General features: G+C 50.0%; 1 protein-coding gene across 6 annotated transcripts in view; it reads left to right on the forward strand.

Moving 5' to 3' along the window:
* KCNN3 (potassium intermediate/small conductance calcium-activated channel, subfamily N, member 3) overlaps positions 1 to 7,547 on the forward strand; it is a 170,650-nt gene that overhangs the window by 22,762 nt on the left and 140,341 nt on the right. The window lies entirely within an intron of this gene.

Here is a 7,547-nt window from a genome sequence, read left to right on the forward strand (position 1 = left end):
GACGCAGGTGCAGAGTGGGGGTTTTGTTGTTATTGAGTCACCCGGGACTCCCAAATGACCTAATAACAGTAGTGTCTGCAGTCACTGGACCAGAGCACGTCATGGTCTGTGCAAGAGCCGTGGCTGATGGGACAGGTGATCTGTACAGCACCTGGCACCCACGCCTTTCATCCCCTCTGGTCAAAGTGTCAACAACGTGTTTGCTCATGTGTCCAGTTGGGGGTCACTCATTTCTCTCACTGATCCTCTCCCCAACTTAAGGTTTAGAGACTGTTTTCATGTTTAGTAAGAAAAGGAGAGAAAAATATCTCTCCCCTTGACTCTCACACTCCATTAAAGATGGCAAAATTGCTTTATAAAGTCTGAAAGCCTGACAAGAGCACATACTAATAACGCAGGAATTATGCAAATCTGTGTAGTCACTTGATTTGCATAATGGAGGGGCTGGAGGAGGGGTGGGGAGGCGAGAGGGTGGGGTGTAGGCACCAGCGAGATCTGTGTGTAGTGGGGGACACCATTCTCTCCTCCTTCCCCAGAGGGTGACTGTTCCTCAGCCTTCCCCTGCTGGCCCTGCGTCTGTCGCTCTCCCGCCTGGCTGCACAGCCGTCCCTCCCCTTCGCAGGGGTGTCACCGAGGCAGGGGCACACCGCCCTGTGCTCCCCTCTCATGTGGAACTGGCTTCATTAAATCTCACAGCAGCCCCTCCGTGTACAGACAGCTTTCCCCGGGAAGTCCCCCGGGTCATTATTTCTCCAAACTGTTCTGTCTCTCAGAGGTCATGGACTTCGTTAAGTGCCGTCTGGAATTGTAACCGCTGCCAAGTGCCTTTTTTTCCGGCTCTCTGGGAAGTGAGGGTGAGGAGGCGTCTGGAGAGGAGAGCTCACCTGGCCTCCTTGTTTTCTGATCATTGCTTGGAAGGGTTTGGTCCCCTGGCTGTCAAGCGGGCTCCATCTTCTGCTTTTCCCTCCGCCCGCCCCGAGCCCTTGCTAATCTTTGACTTCAGCTTTGATGAGGGCTGAGGTTGGGGCTGGGGGAACTGGAGGCCTGGCTCTTGTGGGTGCTGCCTTGGGAAGCCTGGGCAGCTGGGGCTGCCCAGACTGAAAGGGTGTAGGCACCAGCTGCGGAGGTGGAAAGGTGGGAGGGGCCGGGCTGTTGGCTTTTCCAGAAAGCACAGACACTTCCTGTTCTGGGTAAGGGGGATGTTCTGCGTGGTGGCTGCAGGGACCAGCCCTGGTTGAGGAAGGGGCAGGTGTATCTAGCTTTTGAAAAGGCTGAGCAGCCTGTGAAGGCTCCCAAAAAGGCTGGCGTTCAGCTCAGTTCAGCATACTTATTAGGTGTCTAGCTCTGTAGGCCAGGACTTGTGTTAAGTACTAGAACCATGGAGATAAAACAAGTACTTGCAGTTCTTACTGAGCGGATGAAGAAGCAGATCAACCCCATGTTTTCGGGTCTGAGGACTTCCCAGGTCTCCCCTCACCTACTGGCTCCGCGGGGCTCCCACCCTTTCCTGGCTGCGCGTGCCCTGCTCAGCATCCGCCGTCCTGTGTGATGCACACACACATGTACACCCTTGCCATTTTCCCCTCTCACCTGGCCATCCTCTTGGGATGCTCTTAGGCCAGGGCTTTGTTCTGGAGAGAGTCTAAGTGGAATTGTCAGCTGAAGAAGAAGCAGAACGTGCTAATCACATTACTCCCTGAGAGGTCCCTCACACACACTCAGCCCGCTCTCTCCAGCCCCGCCTGCCCCTGGTATCTTTGCTCCTGCCGGGGGCTGGGGGATACTCTTGAGCAGGAGAGCAGGACATGGTAGGTAGATCTGAAAGACTTGCTGCAGGAAGTCTGGACTCCGTGTTGGATCACAGGGGTGTGAGCTGGAATCCTGACTCCGTCACCTATAAGCTATATGATAAATTTTTTTGAGTGTCAATTTACCTCATTAAGAAAATGGGGGTTTCTGAACCATTTGGTTCAGAAAGGGAATTGATATTTTTGAGTGTCAATTTCCCTTGTTAAGAAATTAGGGGCTTCTGAACCAACAACATTCTGTTCAGCAATTATTCTTCAATTAAAACATTAATTTAAAATTAAAAAAAAGAAAATGGAGGTAATAGTACCTTCATGGTTCCTAAACTTTGCTGCATTTTGGAGTCACCTGGGGATCTTTGTCGTCGTTTAGTGACTACGTCATATCTAACTCTTGCGACCCCATGGATTGTAGCCCGCCAGGCTCCTCTGTCCATGGGATTTCCCAGGTGAGAATACTGTTTCCTTCTCTAGAGGGTCTTCCTGACCCAGGGATCAAACCTGTGTCTCTGGCATCTCAGGTGGATTTTTGCCACTGACCACCAGGGAAACCCTTGGGGATCTTTAAATAATGCTATATGCTTTGCCGCTCAGTCGTGTCTGACTCTTAGTGACCCCATGGACTGTAGCTCACCACATCTGATTTCCAGCTTTTGACCTTCTGATTTTGTTGGTTTGGGGTGTCACCAACTACTGCTTTTGAAAATCAGTAGTTTCAAAAACTCCCCAGTTGATACTGGGCTGCAAAGTTGGAAACCACTCCTCGTAGAGAGGAGGATTAAAAGAGGTGATGAAAACACATGGGAAAGACTTGATAAATGGAGGTGATTATTTTTTAATTCCATCTCCTGCCTCTTACTCCATTTACCGTGGGATCTAAGGGAGAAGGAGGGTTCTCATTTCTACTCCATACTGAGTCTGCCCTGAGCGCTGGCCCTGCATGGCTGGCAGTGGCCCTTCGTTACTAGAAAAGCCCGTCCCTTCCCCCCGTCACTGTCTCTGCAGCCCTGGGGCAGACCCCTGTCTCCCCGACAGTCTCCAGGCAGTTCGTGATCAGACTAGGATGCCTGAGAGGGGATCCAGAAGGAGCTGGGGGTTGATAGTACCTGACCCGGCCTCCATGAACCTCCCTGGTGACTTAGGGGATGGAAAGGCTGGTCCCCACACAGGCCTCTGGGAGACAGAGGCCCAGGAAGCTGGCATGTGGGACACTTAAATCTGAATGTGGTGGTCTGCTGTGGGTGGGGGTGGGCTCAGGGGAGGGTGTCGGTGGGGACAGGGTCGGGGAGAGGCCTCTTCCTCCATCCCCTGACTCTGCCCCTGGGCACATTTGGAGGCTCAGCAGACCTGAGGTGGAGGCTGTGAAGGAAGACACATTTCCCTGGATTCCTCAGCTATTCTGACAGGAAGTTGTGCATCACCGGGGCTGACAGGAAGGAAATGGCTCTGCTCTTTGGAGAGAAATAGAGAATTCTGACTGGGGCTGAGGAAAAAGGTGTTTGCTTGTAGAAGCCGTTTTTGTTCCAATATAGGAACTATTTTCTCCCCTCAGGCGATGGCTCCCTGTTTATTTTCCTCTAAATGACAAAGATTGAGTTTAGCTAATGAGAAGCTGAGACAGGGAAGTGAGAAGGGGTCCTGTGAAATTTCAGGAGGTGGCGAGCCTTCGCAGGACGTGCGCCCTTCTGCTTTTAATCAGCGTTTCTTACCTGGCTTCCTGCTTCGGAGCTGCAAGGCAACGAAGCGTTTTGTGATCACACACACACACCACTCTCTCCTCCATCCACAAACCGTACCTTGGCACACGGCTTTGATTTCTATTTCTTTTTACCACCCACAAAAAACACAGTGAGTCTTTTAATAGCACACGGCCTTTTGGATCGCTAACCAATCGGTCGCCAAATCTGTCCAAAGTGTGCTCAGAATAGACGCTTTTAATAAAAGAGATTCTCTTTAAGCCAGGGTAAACCTGTGAAATTTGTACATTTCTTTGAGAGCATCTCTACAAATTTTACAATATTGAAATTGCCACCCTGCGACCTTTTGGAAAGTACTAGATAAATTACAAGAGACAAATAGACCAGAAGAAGAAGTACAATTTCCAGCGCCTTGCCTACCAGGTTCCCAGGTGGAGTCTTAGAAATCCCTGGCTCCCTGGGCACCCTTCCCTCTGACTTGTGGTGGCCTCTGCCTACCCGCCTCTCTCCCTGCCCACCTGGATGTCCTTGGAAACATTTGCAGCTATTAAGGCAGCTCTGGTATGTGGCTCCCGGCACCTTGTCCCATCTGTGTTTGCCTTTGCGCTCCACCATTCAAAATGCTTCCACTGGTGACCAGAGCCCCCTGAGATGCTCTTTGGGGAGACTAGGGGCTGCTTTGAAAGGCTCAGATGTTCTCCTGGCTGGGTGTGCCCCAGCCACATGGGAGGTGAGAACTGGGCTGCTGTTCAAGCCTGGCCACCCTCCCTGTGGAGCAGTCTCTGTGTCCGGCTCAGCCCTGGGGTCACCTGAGTGTGGACTGTCCACTCTGTGGATTTCCCTGCCCCTGGCCCCAGGTCAGGTCCCCACTGTCATCTCTCCACATTGGGAACCTTCCTTCCCTACCAGTTGGTGGTGCTCAGGAGATGTAAACCAGGTGTAGTATGCCGTTCATGCTCTGGGTAGGGACAATAGAATTTGGGAGGCAAATGGTTTATCAAGCCACATCACTTAGAGCCCCTGAGGGGTCTTCTGGGGACTCACTGCTCCTTTGGGCTCTGGGATCCATTGCACCTGCAGAGATTTGCAGCCAGGATGGGGGCGGTGCCACACAGCTGGGTGCTGCTGCCAGGGGCTGCTAATAGCATAGTCCTTGACGGCAGTGGCCGTGTGTTGACGTGCTCAGTTCATGGATAAGTGAACTCAGCAACCGGGCAGTTGCTTTGCCATCGCTCTTCAGTGACTTTTGTTCGCATCAGCTGGAAGCATCACTTGGGGCCCCTGGATCTCAGGGGCTGTGTTCCCCACAGAGATACAATCTCACATGACTTTTGGTTGTGGTGAGACCCCACCACCCTCCCACATGGGGAGAAAGGGAGATCAGAGAGAAAGGTGGGGGTTAATGAGTATTCTGAGTGCGGCTGGCCCTTCTGGAAGTTAAGTAGCTTCACAAGGAGCATAAACAAGGCGCTGTCAATGCTGCCCAGGGGTTCACTCACGCCTTAATTTGATAGTTAATTCTGCAAACATTAATGGAGCTTTTATCACATACTGGGCACTATGCTAGGTGCTGGGGGTCGGGGAGAAACTGGAGGATGAAAAAGACTTGGTTCCCACTCACAGCGTTCACAGCCTGGTAAGCAGATACTTAGTGCACTTAGATTGTCTCCCAGAGAGGCCTGGTGTCCAGCAGAGAACACAGAAGAGGCGGTGGCTCAGGAGAGTGGGGCAGTGAGTGGGAGTAGTGAGCGCGCCCTTGGGTCTGGGTTGACGAGGAATGAGACAGGCTGAGAGAGGAAGAGTCACTCCTGGTCCAGGAAGCGTGTGCAAAGGCCCAGAGATGTGAGAGTGCAGAACATTTTGAAGTGTAACTTGAGATTCAGTGTGGCTGGTGTCTCTGGTGTGATGGGACGGAGAGGTAGGCAATGATCAGATAGTCCAGGTGCCTTGCTTAAGGGGTTCATCTCTATCCTAGAGCCTGTGGGGAGCCACAGAAGGGATTTAGGCAGAGGTCTGTCCCAATTTGTGTGTTTTTAAAAAATGTCCTTCTTTTAAAAAAATTTTATTATTGAAGTATAGTTGATGTATAATGTTATGTAAGTTACAGGTGTGCAATAGAGTGATTCACAATTTTTAAAGGTTATGCCTCAGTTATAGTTATTATAACTATTGGCTATATCCTCCACTTTGTACAATGTATCTTTGTAGCTTATTTTATACATAGCAGCTTGTAACTTAATCCTCTTTCCCCATACTGCCCTTCCCTTTTCCCTCTCTCCACTGGTTACCACTAGTTTGTTCTCTATATTTGTGAATCTGCTTCTTTTATGCTGTATTCACTAGTTGTACTTTTTTAGATTCCACATGTAAGTGATATTATACAGTACTTGTTTTTTTCTGTCTGACTGATTTCACTGAGCATAATATCCTCCAAGTCCATCCATATTGCTGCAGATGGTGAAGTCTCACTTTTTTATGGCTGAGTAGTTGGAGAAGGCAATGGCACCCCACTCCAGTTCTCTTGCCTGGAGAACCCCATAGACGGAGGAGCCTGGTGGGCTGCAGTCCATGGGGTCACTAGGAGTCGGACACAACTGAGTGACTTCACTTTCACTTTTCATTTTCATGCATTGCAGAAGGAAAAGGCAACCCACTCCAGTGTTCTTGCCTGGAGAATCCCAGGGACAAGGGAGCCTGGTGGGCTGCTGTCTATAGGGTCGCACAGAGTCAGACACGACTGAAGCGACTTAGCAGTAGCAGCAGCATTCCATTATATATTTGTACCACATGTTCTTTATCCATTCATCTGATGATGGACACTTAGGTTGCTACCGTACCTTGGCTATTGTAAATAATGCTGCTGTGAACATTGGTTGCATGTGTCTTTCTGAATTAGTGTTTTTTTCAGACATACGCTCAGGAGTGGAGTTGCTGGGTCATATAGTAGTTCTATTTTTAGTTTTTTAACAAAACTTCTTCATACTGTTCTTCACAGTGGCTGTACCAATTCACTTTCCTGCCAACAGTGTACAGAGTTTCCCTTTTCTCCACATCCTCACCAACATTTGTTATTTGCAGACCTTCTGCCATTCTGACAAGTATGAGGTGAAAATCTCATTGTGGTTTTGATTTGTTTTTCCCTGATGATTAGGGATGTCGGGCATCTTTTCATGTATCTGTTGGCCATCTGCATTTCCTCTTTGAAAAACTGTCTACTCAGTTCTGCCCATTTTTTGATAGAATTGTTTTTTTGATGTTAAGTTGTATGAACTGTTTCTATATGTTGTATTTTAACTCTTTATCAGTCATATCATTTGAAATATTTTCTCCCATTCAGCACAATTTGTGTTTTATATTAACTGCTGTGGAATCTATATGGTGTAGCAAAAGGAGCCCTGGAGTAGGGAGTCTAGGGAGCTAAACTCTAGTTCTCGACCTAGCAGCTGATTGACCTCAGCCAGGTCTGGCCTCAGCGTTCTGGTTTGTAAGATATTGTTGTTGTTCAGTCACTATTCCGTGTCTGACTTTTTATGACCCCATGGACTGCAGCACGCCAAGCTTCCCTGTCCATCACCAACTCCCAGAACTTGCTCAAACTCATGCATCGAGTCGGTGATGCCATCCAACCATCTCGTCCTCTGTTGAACCCTTCTCCTCCTGCCCTCAATCTTTCCCAGCATCAGGGTCTTTTCCAGTGAGTCAGCTCTTCACATCAAGAGAAGACGCCAAGACCTGTCTGAACCCTGACGTTCTCTGCACCCAAGACCTTGTCTCGTTTTGGTGCTCGCACCTTCTGTTCTGGGCTTGTCCATCCAGCTCTGGCCGCCTGACCCATGTCTCCTGGCTGTCCCACCATGCTCAGCAGCTGGTGGCAGCTGGAGGGAGAGGGGCGAGTTCTTCAGGAAGAACATGTCCTCCTGACCCCCAGAGCTCACTGGCTGCCTGGCCTTTTCCACCCCTGCAGGAGCAGCTTCTCTCCCCCCGCCCTAGCCCACCTGGCTCCCCATGGCTCACAGTCCTGGGCCCAGCTGGGTTTCCTCAATGA

The sequence above is a fragment of the Bison bison genome, unplaced genomic scaffold (genome assembly GCF_000754665.1).
Source record: "Bison bison bison isolate TAMUID 2011002044 unplaced genomic scaffold, Bison_UMD1.0 scf7180017864093, whole genome shotgun sequence".
Lineage (NCBI taxonomy): Eukaryota > Metazoa > Chordata > Mammalia > Artiodactyla > Bovidae > Bison > Bison bison.